The sequence below is a fragment of the Bubalus kerabau genome, chromosome 8, assembly GCF_029407905.1.
Source record: "Bubalus kerabau isolate K-KA32 ecotype Philippines breed swamp buffalo chromosome 8, PCC_UOA_SB_1v2, whole genome shotgun sequence".
Classification (NCBI taxonomy): domain Eukaryota; kingdom Metazoa; phylum Chordata; class Mammalia; order Artiodactyla; family Bovidae; genus Bubalus; species Bubalus kerabau.
This window is the reverse complement of record NC_073631.1, coordinates 31,416,809-31,435,681: the sequence shown is the minus strand read 5'-3', so window position 1 is coordinate 31,435,681 and position 18,873 is coordinate 31,416,809. Positions and strand designations below refer to the sequence as shown.

At 37.4% G+C, this 18,873-nt stretch overlaps 1 protein-coding gene across 5 annotated transcripts in view; it reads left to right on the top strand.

The window, feature by feature from the left end:
• TMEM196 (transmembrane protein 196) overlaps positions 1-18,873 on the top strand; it is a 310,640-nt gene that overhangs the window by 234,783 nt on the left and 56,984 nt on the right. Inside the window, exon 3 of one of the 5 annotated variants that reach the window (XM_055589940.1) lies at positions 2,278-2,377. The exons of the other annotated variants lie outside the window; for them this stretch is intronic. The gene's annotated coding sequence lies outside the window, so the exon portion shown is untranslated. The remainder of the gene's footprint in view (positions 1-2,277; positions 2,378-18,873) is intronic. 5 annotated transcript variants of the gene reach the window in all.

The following is an 18,873-nucleotide window of genomic DNA, read 5'->3' as shown; positions in this document are numbered from 1 at the left end:
AACCATAAGGAGATTTATGGATCTCTTTATGAAAGATCCTCTTCTCTAGTACTCTGTCCTGAAAATACTGGCGACCTCAGCCTCCAAGAACTCTGCTGTTTGTCCCATGAATTCTGTTAAGATTACTGTGTTGTTGGATTCTGATTGTTAGAATTTTGTTAAGGATTTTTACAGACACAGAGGGGTGGTACAGGGAGGGAGGAGGGAGGAGGGTTCAGGATGGGGAACACATGTATACCTGTGATGGATTCATGTTGATAGATGGCAAAACCAATACAATATTGTAAAGTTAAAAAAAAAAGATAACTGTGCTCTGCTTTATACTCTTCTTGTGAAACAGCTTGTTAGATGCCTGTAGTCAAAAAGACCACAAGAGAAAACCTTGCTCGTCTTCTCACAGGGATTACACTTCTGCACTGTCTCTCGTGCACTGTTTATTTAAATCTATGTGGTAGGAGAGTAAATCCAGGACCAATTACTCCATACAGGTTAGGAGTATAAATACTCACACTCTTTATTAAAAAGTAGATATCAGTATAAAATACACAATTGAGGTTTTATACATGCTTTAAAGTCATTAATAATCAAAAGATATTTCAGACATAAATGGAAAATTGTGATAAATACAATGCCAAGTACTATAATTTCTCTAATTTTCATAAACACTGATGTTACTAGTAGATATTACCACTAGAAGACAAAAGGCAGAAGATAAATTTAGGTTTAATTACCTCTTCTTCTTGAGATTTAAATAAGGAAAAAAATCCTCAACATTTTTTCCCCTTGCACAGCAGAATTACTCTATAAAATCCAAACTAAGTTTTAGGTACCATTATTTTTAGCCACACTGACTAGAGTATTGAAATATTAAATAGACTTGTAGCACTTTAAGAACTGCTAAATGGTTTGTAATAATTTTGTGATTTTTTTTTTTCTTAATCGTCTGTACTGCTTTGGTCATTCAGTACAGGTCTAAGATCACAGTAGTACAAACTATAGTTTTTAGATCTTTAATCTTTAGATCAAAGATCTTGTAACTTTTGTGACTTTAGATCACAAAACTAAAAAATTTATAATAGCTTGAACACTTTAACCCAATTTTCAAAATTAATCAGTTTAAATTTTGACCTTTTCATTTACTAACCTTGTATTAAGACTAAACTGATTATTTCAGCAACTTACTTGACCATATTAAGACAGGTGGAATTTATTTCCCAGCTCCTGGATTTTCCTTTATCCATGTACTAAAATTTCTATATATGGCACAGGGAATATAGTCAATAATATTATAATAACTTTGTATGGTGAAAGATGATTACTAGACTTGTGGTAGTCAATTCATAATGTAGATAAATGTCAAGTCACTATGTAGTCTGCCTGAATCTAATATAATGTTGTATGTTAACTATAATTTAATAAAACAATTCTATAAATCTAACTTATTTATAAACCTAGACAGCTTATTAAAAAACAGAGACATTACTTTGCCAACAAAGGTCCATCTAGTCAAAGGTATTGTTTTTCCAGTAGACATGTATGGATGCGAGTTGGACTATAAAGAAAGCTGAGCACTAAATAATTGATGCTTTTGAGCTGTGGTGTTGGAGAAAACACTTGAGAGTCCCTTTGACAGCAAGGATATCCAACCAGTCCACCCTAGAGGAAATCAGTCCTGAATATTCATTGCAAGGACTGATGCTGAAACTGAAACTCCAATTCTTTGGCCACCTGATGCAAAGAACTGACTCATTGGAAAAGACCCTGATGCTGGGAAAGATTGAAGGCATGAGGAGAAGGGGATGACAGAGAACGACATGGCTGGATGGCATCACCGACTCAAAGGACATGAGTCTGAGTGAACTCTGGGAGTTGGTGATGGACAGGGAGGCCTGGAGTACTGCAGTCCATGGGGTCACAAAGAGTCGGACACCACTGAGCAACTGAACGGACAGATAAATCTAATTTGGGTAAATGGGTATGTGAAGATCTCAGAACACTTAAATACTTTTTGGCAGAGCTTAGGTCCTTAAAGAAAGCAATTATGGAGGATTTTTTCTGATTAGCTAGTAAATTTAATAAGAATTATTTTGAGTTGCCCTACAAATTCATATTCATGTGTCCTATATGAGCCAGCAGGGGGCAAACTTGAGAGTTTTTGCACTATTGTTCCTATTGAGGAAGTATAAGTATTGAATGAACTATATATGTATCTATACTATACTATATATGTAGACTTCTCTGGTGGATCAGACGGTAAAGCATCTGCTTACAATGCAGGAGACCCGAGTTCAATCCCTGGATTGAGAAGATCTGGAGAAGGAAATAGCAACCCACTCCAGTATTCTTGTCTGGAAAATCCCATGGATGGAGCATCCTGGTAGGCTACAGTCCCTGGGGTCCCAAAGAGTCGGACAAGACTTCACTTGAGCGACTTCACTTTCACTTTCTTTCATATGTGTATCAATGGATCTTATGAATAGCTTTTTTGGTGTACCATAGCATAAGAAAAATTAAAACCTCTAATTGTAGAGCCACTGGTGTTAGGATACCAATGTATTTTTTGTCTGTTTGTTTTTCTCTAGATTTATTGTTTTTCCTATAATTCTTTCCCTAATAAATAATTTTGAGAGAGAATGCCTACTGAACCTATTTTTTTGCTATGATGATTTCCACAAATAAGAGCAAAATGTAATGATCCTGCATTTACTTGGAGGCGGTGATCTTTCCAACATTTAAAAGGGCATGCAAAATATATTTTGTCTCCCAGAATAAGTAATATAAGATTTTTTTAAAGTTCTAATAACATTGATCTTCATGTTTTTAAATATAAAGCAGTAATTTGTGGTGATGATTGTTTTTATTTTATTTCTATAAATATTTCCATTTTGGGGTGGCTTTTTGTTAGTCATATATAAATGAGGATGGATTTAATTTATTTCTTTTTTTTATTGGAATATAGTTGATTTACAGTTGTGTCAGGTATACAGCAAAGAGAATCAGCTATACACATATCCACTCTTTTTTAGATTGTTTCCTCATATTGGCCATTACAGAGTACTGAGTTGAGTTCCCTGTGATATACAGTAGATCCTTATTAGTTATATTATATAGAGTAGTATGTATATGTCAATCCTAATCTTCCAGTTTATCCCTCTCCCCTCTTACCTACTGATAAGCATGTTTGTTTTCTATATCTGTGACTCTACTTCTGTTTTGTAGATAAGTTCATTTGTACCCCTTTTTTTAAAAAAGATTCTAAATAGAAAGCCCAGAGATAAATCCACGCACATGTGGACACCTTATCTTTGACAAAGGAGGCAAGAATATACAATGGATTAAAGACAATCTCTTTAACAAGTGGTGCTGGGAAAACTGGTCAAGCACTTGTAAAAGAATGAAACTAGAGCACTTTCTAACACCATACACAAAAATAAACTCAAAATGGATTAAAGATCTAAACGTAAGGACTGAAACTATAAAACTCCTAGAGGAGAACATAGGCAAAACACTCTCCGACATACATCACAGCAGGATCCTCTATGACCCACCTCCCAGAATATTGGAAATAAAAGCAAAAATAAACAAATGGGTCCTAATTAAACTTAAAAGTTTCTACACAACAAAGGAAACTATAAGCAAGGTGAAAAGACAGCCTTTAGAATGGGAGAAAATAATAGCAAATGAAGCAACAGACAAACAACTAATCTCAAAAATGTACAAGCAACTCCTACAGCTCAATTCCAGAAAAATAAATGACCCAATCAAAAAATGGGCCAAAGAACTAAATAGACATTTCTCCAAAGAAGACATACAGATGGCTAACAAACACATGAAAAGATGCTCAACATCACTCATTATCAGAGAAATGCAAATCAAAACCACTATGAGGTACCGTTTCACGCCAGTCAGAATGGCTGCGATCCAAAAGTCTACAAGCAATAAATGCTGGAGAGGGTGTGGAGAAAAGGGAACCCTATTACACTGTTGGTGGGAAGGCAAACTAGTACAGCCACTATGGAGAACAGTGTGGAGATTCCTTAAAAAACTGAAAATAGAACTGCCTTATGATCCAGCAATCCCACTGCTGGGCATACACACTGAGGAAACCAGAATTGAAAGAGACACGTGTACCCCAATGTTCATCGCAGCACTGTTTATAATAGCCAGGACATGGAAGCAACCTAGATGTCCATCAGCAGATGAATGGATAAGAAAGCTGTGGTACATATACACAATGAAGTATTACTCAGCCATTAAAAAGAATACATTTGAATCAGTTCTAATGAGGTGGATGAAACTGGAACCTATTATACAGAGTGAAGTAAGCCGGAAAGAAAAACACCAATACAGTATACTAACGCACATATATGGAATTTAGAAAGATGGTAACAATAACCCTGTGTACGAGACAGCAAAAGAGACACTGATGTATGGAACAGTCTTTTGGACTCTGTGGGAGAGGGAGAGGGTAGGATGATTTGGGAGAATGGCATTGAAATATGTATAATATCATATATGAAACGAGTCACCAGTCCAGGTTGGATACACTATACTGGATGCTTGGGGCTGGTGCACTGGGACGACCCAGAGGGATGGTATGGGGAGGGAGGAGGGAGGAGGGTTCAGGATGGGGAACACATGTATACCTGTGGCAGATTCATTTTGATATATGGCAAAACCAATACAATATTTTAAAGTTAAATAAAATAAAATTTAAAAAAAAAGAAGGGGAAAAAAAATTCTTTCAAAATTACCAAAAAAAAAAAAAAAGATTCTATATATAAGTGATATTATATATGTATATTTGACTTTCAAAAAATGAAAATTGGTTATATTCAAACATATGATTAGGCTTTGGGGTTATAAGAAAACACATTTCTACCTATTACATTCAAAGATGAAAATTCAATCATAATACATTACATCCCTTCCTTTCTCTCTGGGAAATTCATCCATTGTTAACACTACCTCTAAGAATTAATTTCCCTTCCTGTGAGTTACACTTCTTTTTATATGGTTGCATTAACCAATCTATTTTAGCAATGACTATAAATTTCTCTTTTTGTTGGGGAAGAAGGAAAAAAGGAAAGCAATGGCTAAAGATACACAAAAAGTAAGAGAACCTAGATGTTCCATTATTTCTACATATGAATTGGATCATTAAATGACTTTTATAAGATTTAAATAAAATAAACTATTCTTCACTAAAATAAAAAACTATATGAATGATTGTTAGTGGGCTGTTTTAAGAAATGGAAAGTAAATTCACCAATTATTGAAAATAAATGCTTGAGTTCTTTTCCAAATACCACAATAACTGAAGACTCTTTAAGACTTATTAAGTTTCTAATACTATATAATTCTTCCTTCCTTGCTTTTTTTAAGGGAAGAAGATTCCAGTGTTTAAAAAATATGAAATATAAATATATCATAAGGAAAGTAAATTATACTATACAGTTGAATGTAACCAATGAAACAAGTTCTGAAATTTAAGAAATGTAGAACTGGCACTTATTTTATAGATTGTATATCACTCAACTTTAGTGTTCTCAGCACTGGGGTTTAAAAAAAAAAAAAGAAGAAAAAACTTCTAATCAGAAGTAACTACTGTTCTAGTCTACATGCATTCAGAGATTCCCTGATCTTGTGCAGTGTGTTCTAAGTCCTCTTTTCTTCTGTTTTCCTTCACTCCATTTCCAAGTTCCCCAGAAACCAGTTTTTGAGAAAGATGACCCACAAACACTTATCACCCCCACTCCCCACTCTTTGCATCTTCCTGATGGAACACCTTGGGATTTTTGAAATCAAATCAGGGACGTGAAACAGCCCAGACTCAGTGATTCCCAGACTTCCATGTGCATCGGATTACAACCCCAAAATACCTGAACCATGGCTGGCCCTTGCTCTAAGGATTCTGATGAGTGCAAACTGTCAAAGTGTGCAATGAGGTAGGTTTTTTTTTTTTTTTTTTTTTAAGAAAACCAATGTTGTTTCTATTTAGTACTTAAATGTACACATCTCTTGAATTTGAGTGAGAACGCCTGGTCCCGGGCATGTGGTCTAGTGATGCAACCCAGAACGTGCTCAGGGAGAGCTAGGGTCTGCCAGCTGAGGAGGAACCACAGCCACTTCCCTGGTGAAGTGTGGCCCCAGTCAACTGCATCTTCCCCACGTTCAACAGGGAGGATGACAGGTCATGGCAGCTCTTTAAAACATGCTGGAGAGTAACTCTTCTTGAGAGGGTAGTTCCTCTGTGAAGGTCCTTTGGAGTCCTGTTGAATTTCGGAGTCTGTACCTTCTCCATCCCCTGTGCTCTCTCTGCCATTCTTCACTCATTGCGCTCCCACATCACCCCGTGTACACGAAAAAGAAAGTTTCACACAGAATGAGCCCCGTGTTGACGCAGGCATCACCTCCCTTCCCATCTGGACAGAAGCCCAGGAGGGAGCAAACAAGGGTGGAGGTGGTGGGGGTTGGTGGGAGAGTGCGAAGGAAGGTATCGCTTGGATCTCTGTGGTAAGGGTCCCCAAGTGGGGCCGAGCAAGGGTCATTCAAGAGCATTGGTCCTGCACCCACAAATACATCAAGCTTTTCCCTCCTCCATCAGCCTCTTAAATCCCAATGAGGTCACTGCAATGAGAGAGAATCAGATCCAGAGAGGGGGAGAGGAAGAGGACGACGACGAGGAAGAACAAACCCAGACAGAAAAAGGCCATCAGACAAGGTCGCTTTTTCTGGCGACACAGCAACTGTGAGGAGCGTGGTGCTGAATATCATCCGCCCGCTCAGCCTGGGGACCGAGGGACTCGTAGAAGCACTTCGTGTTACCACGAAAACAAAGGAAAGGAGACCGAGCGAGAGGGTGAGAGATGCTCTGAGCGGTCCCGCTTAGGATCTGGGGAAGCAAAGCTCGTGTACTTGCGGGGAAAGAAAAGGGAGCCTGAAAGGGTCCCGGAAGCAGAGGAGAGAACGGGATTTCCCTGCGGAGACTTGGGACGCGGCAGAACTCTGGACAGCGCCTGGACTCCGGAGCAGAGCTCCCAGCTCCCTGGCTCCCCCAGGCTTCTGGCTCCTTATTGAAAGCCCTTTCTACCAGTGTGCTCTCCTCTCCTGGACTCCGACCACCGACTGGGAAAATCCTTCTATGATCCCTGTCTGAACGTGCCAGGGGTGGAGCAACTCTGCTTCTGACCCAGTCAGGGAAGAAGGTCTCCGGTTCTGGAAATCCAGTCCTTGTGGATAATGCTTCTCTGGTGAAGAAAGAAAAGTTTTGGGGTCTGGTAGCGGGCAGAGGGGATAAAGAGGAGAGTGGAAGGAAGAAGGTGGATGGTCGGCTTCCCTCTCTGACCTGGAAGGAATGATGACCGAAGAAGGATGTGCACCAGCGGCCAGATTATTGGGAGCCTCCTGGTGCTCTCCGTGCTGGAGATAGGGCTGGGGGCGTCCAGCGTGGCAGTGGGGGCGGTCAGCTTCAGCCTGGCCCTCCGAGAGCACAAGCCGCAGCTTGGAGACTCGTCCCCGGTATGGAGCGGGGTGTGTGTACGTTGAGCCATTTCACTCTCTCTTTACCTCTTTACGGTGATGGTCAGTGTGCGCGCGTTAGTCACTCCCTCCCTGGGGTTGAAAATCATGAATCTCCTCTGGCTTGCATGTAGGTTCATGTCGCAGGCTATGCCTCTGTATGTTGTCCTTTAATTATTAGTATTTTTTTTTCCCTTACGTTGACTTGATTCCAAATTAAATGGCTTTGTTTAAAGTTGGGGAGGGCAGTTTCCACTGGCTGAATCTGCAAAAGGTTGCCCAGTGGGGCTGATTGGGGTGGCGGGGGTGGGGGTCACACCTGTCAAGGGCAGGCTCAGCCTCCATACTTTTACAAGGAAAATCAAAATGAAAGTGTTACATCATTTTCTTACACCAGCAACAAGCAAGGGTAGAGTTATGCATTTATTTCTCGGTAACAGTGCCCAAAGTACACTAAAGACAACACAGATGTCACAAAGAGAAATATGATGTGAGTATGAAAGGAGGATTTCATCCCAGAAGACACTGCTCTTAATTTTCCCTTTTTAAAACTCTTTCCTAAGTTCTAGGGAATAAGGTAAACAACAAATGATATGTAGCAACATTCTAACTCAAGAATAACTCAGCTTAAAGAGTACCTAATGCTCAGAGAAAATGTCATAATTTTCATTAGATCAGAGGGCAGACCCAGTGAGCTTCTAGTTTATTTACTGTGGGTGAATCTCCAGGAAAACCTTAGAGACCCATTCCTTCCACCCAGGATCAATAAAATAACTCAGCACTATTCCTAATGTGAACCTACTTGTGAAAATCAGTTTTTCTTCTCCTTTAAGTTATATAGCTCTTCTATCCATATCCTTCTGGATCTTTAGCTTGATTCTATTTTCTAAGATAATTTAATAAGATGTTATTCTGTCACTGAGAATTAGTATAATTAACAATCATGGCTTAGTTATTTGTGCTTTAGGTGTCTGAGGAAAAAAATGATAATTTATGAGTTCAAGAGTAATTCTGAAGCAATTTATTTTTAAGTGAAGTTCTAGCATTCTTAAAACTGGCATAATTATGCTTTAGAAAATTAGTTTTTATCATTTAACTTTTCTAAGTGAGAATGTTTTTAAATTGCAGAAATTAAAAGAAAAATGGTATTCATTTCTAACATTGGATTCTTCTAAGTATCCTTGTTCTAAATTCAGTAAGTCCCAGCAACCATAAATAATTGCCTTTTGCTGTATTATTTTAAATATAAGTATGAAAGACTAAAAGGCAAATCTTAAAGCTAGTTATTTTACATCTTATATGTAGTAGTGATTATTTTGAGAGTTGTAGTTAGCATTATTATGATTAAACATAAATAAACTTGAAAACTTCTACCAGACAGCTTTCAAAATGAAATGTAATGTCAACATTTAAATCAAGCGAAAGAAAATGTGATCTTTTGGTGGCTTATGAGGAAGAACGCTTAAATACTCTTCAAATTAATTTCCCTCTGAAGTTCAGAAAATTGAATAAGTGAATGTAGGTTGTCTCAAAATAGCATTGAAGTATCCAGTTTACCTTCATGAATAAAAAGGTGGTTGCATTTGCTTGGTGTCATGTAAGAAAAATTATTTTAAAATGTTTTTTTTCTCTCTTTCTCAGCTATTTACTAATTATCTAGGTGAGTTGACGTGTATGTACAAAAAAAATGAAAATTTTGAAGCAGCTCAGTGAAAAGCAAAATAATAAAAGCACAGTCATTATTATAAATAATTATGTCCTTTTTAAACATTTTGCTTTTAAGAGTAACCAAATTCACCTATGATTCTGAAATAATAGGTTCAAATTCTGTTTTCTGATTCAGTAAAAAATAAATCCATGTGATTGAATGAACCAATTTGAAATTTGAGTGCCAAAAGAGTTGATAACTTTTATAAACTCAATAAATCAAATTGGCAAAGAAACAAATGTCTAAATTTGACCATTGTTTACCAAATTATAGTCTTGCTAACTTGATTCTTAAGATAATTTTTCAGAGGTCATTTGTAATACATTTTGGATTATCACAATTCTGGCAATGATGAATTCATGTAACCAATATTTATAGAGGGCTTACCACATGCAAAGCATTTTACTATTTAACACAAAGACTATTAAGATGAATCAGAATGCCGAGCTGTGGAAGTAAGATGGATAGATATGTCACTTCCTTTACCAGTGATGAGAAATTAGAGTTTAACTTCAGGGAGTCACAGATACAGGGGAGAGAAGAAATATCCTTGGGACAAGTATTATTTTTCTCTTGATCTTTAAAGTTTATTGAAACTTAGAAGGAATGTATCATAGTATGAAATCTGGAGTCTGCCTGGGAGTAGATTCCAGGTCAGCCTTTAGCCATTTACTATCTGGTTGACTAGCCAAAGTTTCCTCATACTCTGTCAAGTAGGGTTGTTAGATGGCACAAATATAATCATGTTCTTAGTAAAATGTATGCTATGTAGTACACACTGAATAAATGCACATGGCTAGTATTGGGTGCACAGAATGGCAGTGAATGCCTGAGAAAGAAAACCTTCTAGGCAGCAAGGCTGAAAACAAAAAAAAAAGGCAGGTTGGGTTGTGTTTCAGGAATAATAAGTTCTTATGTTTTTCTGAGGCTTAGGTGTGTGAGGGAGAGATAAGGATGGAAAGAATGGTAGGGACCAGACCATGAGAGGCTGTGTGCCAGTCTCAGATTATTTCCTCATAGTTTTAATAAAATAATAATAATAACAATTCTTAATTTCCAAAGAGACCCCAGGAATATGCAGCAGAACACTAGACTGATAACTACTCATCTCTTTGGTATTATAAATTAAAAATCTTATGTTATTTATAAACACTAGATGGGATTGTATAATAATTAACTTTTCAGGTCATAATCCATAATCAGAGTGTATTTCGATTGGTGCCATGAAGTTTTTTTCAATACATAAATATCATTATTACCAGATTTTGCTTTAAATTTTAGAAGCCAATGGAAATAAAAACTACTATGGAGGGATTGCTCATTATATATGGACCTCAACATCATAAGCTTTTTATCTAGGTCAAATGCACTAAGAATTTAGGCAACTATTTTGATTATTTGGACTTAAATTATTGTTGGACATTTTTGGATTATTGGAAAAATTACTGGACCAAAATTTTAAGTGGCTTAAAAATAAAACAGTATGAAGAAAAAGGGCTTAAAATCCATAAGATGGATGTTTATACAGGTTATTGCCAGTCACTATTTCATAGTAAGGTAAATGGTTGTTATGGGACCTGGGACCAGTCTAAAAGATGTGGGCAATTAGAAGGAAAAAAAAAATTTAACTATAATTTCATAGCAAAAGAAAGCTATAAGTGCCTTATAGGATTTTGGCCTCTTCTTGACACTTTGTTGTAGTTTATATAGATACCTCATTGAAAACATGAAATAATACTACTAGGTAACAATAAATGAACCGTTGAGTAAACTGCTTTGGAGAAGACATAGGCATATGAAATATAATCGATGTGTAAGATACATTGGCAGAGAGTTAGACAGGACTGTGTCTCCAAGCGGCTGTAGGATCGTCATTTTTCTCAGTCTCTAGCATGTCATCTATAATGTGAATGGATTGTATTCAGTGGTACACAGATCCAAGGAAATTTTATTTTGTTACTCTAAATTGGCACTTTGAAATCTAAAGATTCAAATGGTGGTGTCCAGAAAAACATCTGATAGAGTTTTATTTTATACATACCATGGTAAATTCCATCCATCTATATCTGATATTCATTCTATAGATGTATTAAAAGAACTTTCCTTAAGCTCCTTTACCCCACATGTAAAATAATCTTTTAAAATATTCACAATTTTCTTAACAAAATCATAAAGTTTGAGTGATTTTTATTGATTCTGGAGCATTCTTAATTTGTATACCATAACTTTATCTGCTTCAAAAATCTGATATTTTAATGAAATTTATAGCCTACTCAAGTCACATACTTAGTATGTGGATTTCTGATTGTGGATTCCTGATTCACCATGGCAACAACTCAGCCAACTGTGAGATTGTGTTGAAATTCACCTACTGTACATCCTAATCCATACCAGAGCAAAAGAAATGAAGTGCTGTATATAAATGATACTTGCTCCAAAATGTTATTTCTAATATTTAAGTCTATTCAGTTCATTTAAGGAAAAATAAGACAAAGTGAAAGAAATCCCTCAAACAGTTACTTCAAATTTACAAATTTGAAGCTAGTATGTCTCCAGCTAGATAATGCATCATTTTTTCCAAAGTTAAAATATATAACATAAAGGACTCATATTATTTATCATGAGATGAAAACAGTGCCCTATCCTCAGAAAAAAACACAACTGTACATTTATATCCAATTTTTAAATGAATTTTAATTATGTAAGTAATTTATAATTCCTGTTGCAAAGGGTTAAAAAAAAATCAAAACTGAAGTTCTCTTCCCTACCACATCATCAAAATTAGCCAACATTATAAATTTAGTGTATAACCTCACAGATATTTCTCCATACATACCTATTATTGTTTGAACATATAGACTAATTTTTATATCAAGTTTCTGGATATAATAAAGCCCCTTCATGGCTATCTAGAGCCCAGGTAAAGAATATTTTCTTTATCTGAGCCATACTCTTATTCTCAAGTGCTACTTGTTATTTACTGGAATCAGGGCAGTTAAATAAGTGGCAATTAGATAAGTTTAGTTCAGTTCAGTCGCTCAGTCGTGTCCAACTCTTTGTGACCCCATGAATCGCAGCACACCAGGCCTCCCTGTCCATCACCAACTCCCGGAGTTCACTCAGACTCACGTCCATCGAGTCAGTGATGCCATCCAGCCATCTCATCCTCTGTCGTCCCCTTCTCCTCCTGCCCCCAATCCCTCCCAGCATCAGAGTCTTTTCCAATGAGTCAACTCTTCGCATGAGGTGGCCAAAGTACTGGAGTTTCAGCTTTAGCATCATTCCTTCCAAAGAAATCCCAGGGCTGATCTCCTTTAGAATGGACTGGTTTGCTCTCCTTGCATTTCAAGGGACTCTCAAGAGTCTTAATAGTTGGAATATGTAGTTATTATTCAAGGAACCATACTCCGTCCAAAAAAAGAAGTAAAATGCCTATTTCTGGTGTTGATTGATAATGACATGATGGGAGGAAATCAGTGAATTTTGTCATTATCTGACAGTAGTTTTTTTGTTTGTTTGTTTTAGTCAATATTTCACCCATATGTAAGTGACATGCATTGAAATTTCTATCCAGAACACATGACAAATTCCGTTTCAGGATTTTGGCCTTTATTCAAGGGTAAAAGTGGTCTTGAAGAATTTGCCATAGACATATTAGGGAAAAAATGATTATAATGGCATCAATCACCTATTTGTTGACAGTGTGCTTCATGCAAACATCATCTAGACAAAGTCATATCTTTAATTTGGATGTTTTTGCATAAAATGTTCAAATTAGATCTCTATATTGACTTAATTGTTAGCCAGGTCATACATTATGTGCTTTGAATATAGCTAAGCAATTTAACCTTCCTGAATAGTCACTCAGCCCTCAGATCATACTTAATTATATTAGTAGATGGGAGAAATAACCCAGCCATCCAAACTGAAATGCCTGTCTTTAAAATTCAGTAAAAACTAGAATAGATTCACACACACCAAAGGGGGAAAACTCCGACAATTCTCTGTTCAAACGATGCTGGGTCATTCATTTATGAAGTGAAGAAAAATTCAACCTACTGTACTATATATATTTATATATAATTCTGTTCATTCAAATGGCATTTCTATACCTAAATAACCAATCCCAGAGTTCTTCAAAATATTTAACTTTATTTTCCTAATGTAATTTCATCAAATTACATACAAGGTGGTTACACTGAAGATGCTTCCCGGGTGGCTCAGTGGTAAAGAATCTGTCTGCCAAGGCAGGAGACACAGGAGAGGTGTGTTAAATCCCTGAATTGGGAAGATTCCCTGGAGAAGGAAATGGCAATCCACTCCAGTATTCTTGCCTGGGAAATTCCATGGACAGAGGAACCTGGCGAGCTATAGTCCATAGGGTTGCAAAGAGTTGGATATGACTGAGCACAGAGCACCACTCTGCAGATAGATTTCCATGTTGAAGTACATGGACAATGGAAGAATAATTAGGTAATAGTATAGAAAGACTCATTGAGCATCTTTCTAGCAGAAAAAGAGAAAGAAGAAAAAAAGTTATGCTATTACTTTGCTCTGTGATGTATAAAGCCTTGCAATCCTTCTCATGAATGCAGATCTAATCTATATGTATACTGTACTCATAGTAAATGGTAGATGGGATTCATACATCTCACTCTATATTACTGTGGCTCTGGATAACTTATGCTTCTTCACCAAGTCAGGGAGAGAAATAACAGTACCTATTATATGGGTTACTGTGAAGTTGTTGTGAAGCTAAGGCAATGCTTATAAAGCTGTCAGTACTGAGCCTGGCCAGAAGTAAGTGCACAGTGAACATTAGCTGCTCCTTCTACTGCCCTTTTCAGCTCCATGACAACCAGGACCTATAACCTGCTAGTGATACACTGGTTCTCAACATGTCTCCAACATCCTTAACCAGCTCTGGTTTGACTCATCATTTTTGCTTTTGTTTTTCTTTCCATGTATTGTTGGTTGGTTGGTTTAGTCACTAAGTTGTGTCTGACTCTTGTGACCCCATGGACTGTAGCCCTCTAGGCTCCTCTTGTCCACAGGACTTTCCAGGCAAGAATACTGGAGTAGGTTGCCATTTCCTTCTCCAGGGGGTCTTCCTGTCTCAGGGATTGAACCTGGGTCTCCTACATAACAGGCAGATTCTTTACCAACTGAGCTACAGACCCCGCATATTCATGAATAGCATCTAGTTAGTTTTTGACTTACATTATATACATTATACATTAGCAACTACAAAAATATACCAAAATATATTTGGAAAAGTCATGTAGATATTCAGCTTAAAACTGAATGGGGGAACTGCTGCCATTGTAAGACACTTGTCTCTGTCTGTTTTTCTGTTGGAGGTGGAGAGGGTAGTGGAAGCTCTATGATAAAAATATTTGATAATCAGATAAATTAGACAGTTATCTAAATTAGGCATGTCAAACAGGGAGGATATGATAACTACTTTTGTACCATGAAGTCCTCAAAACACATATGTAAAACAATATAAGTTATTGTTATAAAGTCAGAATAAAAGTGCAAATTAACACTTCTGACAAAGATGCTCAGTAACTTGGAAATTTGTATGGTTTTGCCTGAACTACCCAAATAGCTTTTAAAGCATAACTAACTCTCATGTTAATTAGTGACCATGATTTTTAGCAGTAATGCAACTCAAGAAGCAATAGAAACTTCCATGAGTTCATGATCTGTTATTAAATACTGGGAAAAAATAAGGCAGAAATAAAATCAGTGGTTAAGCATATTACCGTGGAGGACAGGGTGCCTTGAGCTACTTGTCCTGCATAGTTAACTATGGTCCATATGCTTTCATATACATTTTATTTCTAATATTTACAACTTCATGAAAAATGTTTTGTTTTGTAAAATTTATGTAGGAAAAAGAACTTAACTAGGGTGGTACACCATTATTTAATCAGCTGAGTTAGTATTTAAAGCCAGGACAGTCTTATTTCATAATCAATAGAGAAAATTTCTTTGTGTGAAACATAGGAAATTTTCATGAAATGAAAAAGTCATTCACTGAGGCCTGACCTCAATATTTGCTCCCAACTCTCAATCTGTGAGCCAGGCAGGATGGCATAAAGGCCAAGTCCTGATCACTGTTTGTTTTCCAGAAGAGACTGATAAAGCCACCTGATCAACTGTGCAAGCTCCCATGTTCTCAAAACAGTGTGAGATACTAGATTAAATTGTTCCTACCCATAAATCTTAAGCTTTAGCCTTGAAAAATAAAGCTAAATAATGCATCTCAAATAATCATTAAATATTATAAGCCCAATCAGGAAGACACAAACTGACATATTTGTTTAAATACATTCAAAGTGAGAGGTATCAATAATCAAGGATATCCATCCTCGTGGAGGAAGAACTTTACCCAGGCCTTGTAGATCAGGCAGACTTACAGTGGGCAGAGGGAAGAAGATGATGTGCTAAGCAAAGTTATTAACATGTGTCAAATCATGGAAGGGACAGCAAAATGGAGAGTTTGGCGGGAGCGGGTGGGGGGTGGGGGGGGCAGGGAAGGGGCGGGGATTGAGGAGACCAAACTTGTTAGAGCAAAGATATGTTCAAACAAAAACTGGTAAGTGAAGCTCTACCTCACCTGAATAGGATGTGGCCAGCTTCAAAAGGGTCCTGAAAGAATCGCAAGACTAGTCGGCTCTTAAATCCCAGCTAAACTTTTTAAGTTCTGCTTTTTAGAATTTGATGGGCTTGAGGCCAATGTATTGCTGCTCAATTTCAAGGCGAAACACCAGCCCTTGGTTCCCAGATGTGTACGTGGGATCAAAAGAAAGACTTGAGAGAAATCTTGAGATGTGTGTGTGTGTGTGTTAGTCACTCAGTTGTGTCTGACTCTTTGCAACCCCATGGACTGTTGCTCACCAGGCTCCTCTGTCCATGGAATTTTCCAGGTAAGAATACTGGAGTAGATTGCCATTTCCTTCTCTAGGGAATCTTCCAGACCCAGGGATTGAATCCACATCTCTTATCTACCTGCATTGGCAGGCTGGTTCTTTACCACTAGCTTCACCTGGAAAGCCCCTTTGAGACTCGAGGGAAGTGAAAATCTTACATCACAAACCGAACTCCAACTTCAAATGGCTTTCCTATTGTTGATGGTAGATTTGTAAGATCATAAGTTCCTTATGCTCAATTATTCTTACAGCTGCCTGACGTACAAGAGTTCATTTGTATAATTGGTAGTATTCAGTTCAGTTCAGTTCAGTTCAGTCACTCAGTCATGCCCGACTCTTTGCGACCCCATGAATTGCAGCACACCAGGCCTCCCTGTCCATCACCAACTCCCGGAGTTCACCCAAACTCATGTCCATCGAGTCAGTGATGCCATCCAGCCATCTCATCTTCTGTCGTCCCCTCCTCCTCTTGCCCCCAATCCCTCCCAGCATCAGTCTTTTCCAATGAGTCAGCTCTTCGCATGAGGTGGCCAAAGTACTGGAGTTTCAGCTTTAGCATCAGTCCTTCCAAAGAACACCCAGGGCTGATCTTCTTTAGAATGGACTGGTTGGATCTCCTTGCAATCCAAGGGACTCTCAAGAGTCTTCTCCAACACATTGGTAGTATTGGCATGATACAAATAAATGAAAACAGGTTTTGGAAGTATTGAGACTTGGGGTCAAATTCTAGCTCTAGCAGTTTCTAGTTGTTTAAGTTTGAATGAGTTAAATTATCTCACTGAGCAGTCAGCTAACTCATCCATAAAATAGCAATCCTACTAACTATTTCATGGAGTTTTCTAAAAATTAAATGTAGTATTTATATAAAGGGCTTGATAAATGTTAGGTATTCAGTAACTGTGACTGTCCCACAATAATAACCACATGCTTTTGCTATATTTCTGCAAAATTCATTTTCTGTATGTGGCTTCTGTTGTGTATTACAGACATTCTGTTTTTACATATTCCTAAAGGGGAGGTTTATTGTAAGACTGTTGATGAAATTGACCTTGGAGTCAAAACTAAGTAACATTTAGGTCATATATCTGGTCTTAGAAAACATGTACTTGTCATACCTAGTTTTAGGCATAGTAACAGTTGTGATTTAGTGTGCTTATTCCGGGATCACAGGAATATTATCTAGGTCAATATTGGGATAAAGAGGTGTGTTTTTGTTTGTTCTACCAAATACAGATGTGTTATTGATTTTCTCATTATTTTTGCTGGGTTATTGGAATTTTTAGTTCTTTCATGACTTTTTTCTGCCAGTTAATTTCCTACATGGATAACTCTGAAGAATTAAAATAATTAATGATAATAATGATGACATAATAATGGCAGTAGCAGTTTATATTTACAGTATTCTATGTTGCCTAAGAATTCCACCTGCTTTTGTTATCCACTTATATTAGCAGGTGAGTTTCTTCACCTAAGGTATAAGAACCTAAAGGATTTAGGATTTAGTGACTTAAGATCAGAAAGTGAAATCAGTTACAGGAGCAAGGTAGAAACCTAAATCACTTGAAGAAAGAATGTGTGTGTGTGTGTGTGTGTGTGTGTGTGTGCACGTGCGCATCCATGCAGGTGCTCATACTTGTGCAGTGGAGATGAAAAAATAAGTAATTCCTAGAAGGAAGTTGATAACTGTTGCTGATATACAATATAAGCTACATTCAGGCTTCTGTTGCCCTGATTTGGGGGCAGTTCAAAATGTTGTGAGCCCTCTGTCAGCTGCCTCTTATTTCCATAACTGGCTGGCTTTCGAAAACTGCCAGGCACATTGGATGGATATTTGTGCATGGTGTTGACAATTCTTAGGAAGATCATAACTTCTACTCTTTATTCCTCTGGAGTCCCTGTACCTAAGATTTAGTTGGACAATTGCCACTTAAATATACTGCAGATTCAGAGTTCTTCTTGATGAAGATTTACAAGTTTAGTTAACATTTTCCTTGCTACTTAGGGAGCAGAAATGGCTCAAACATAAAAAAGCCTTATTTACTTAGCACACTCAAAATATTCAACAGATTATTTTTTGAAAATAAAAACTATCACAAAGCATAATTGTAACAGAATACAGTGCATGATTCGTTAAATCCCAGAGGGATTGCATCACAGGAACTGAGTGGGGGAGTGAAGGGCTGAATGGCATTCTGAGAATCCAGGCTGATTCTTAAAAAGAATTCCACACTGAAGGATCTGGGTCCCAGGCCATTGGAAAGTTCCTGAGAGTTTTGGACTTTGGTTCATTTAGAAGAGCCTGACCTGCCAGTCAGTGACATGCTATGTTTAATGCTTTCTTCTGAAATTCAGTTTTGTGTGTTGTTGGTTTCATTCAGTTACTTTACAGTCTCTGCAAAGGTGTCTTTCACTGCTTGTTATGCATCTGCATTTGCCACTGTCGGGGTATTCTTTCCATTTCTCCCTTGAGTGCTTTGGTTTAATTTCTTTATTTGCTATAGTTACCTCTTATTCCATGCTGTCTGTTAAGCTACCAAGACGGCCTGTGCTAATGGAGGACTGGTTGCTCATCACATCAACATATCTCTTGTACATTTTATCCTCTAGGTATTTCCTATAAAGTTGATTGTAATTGTGAGAGCTCATGGTTCTTTTGAAAAAAATATGTACATTTACCCTTTCTCAGTTAAACTTTACTTTTTTTTT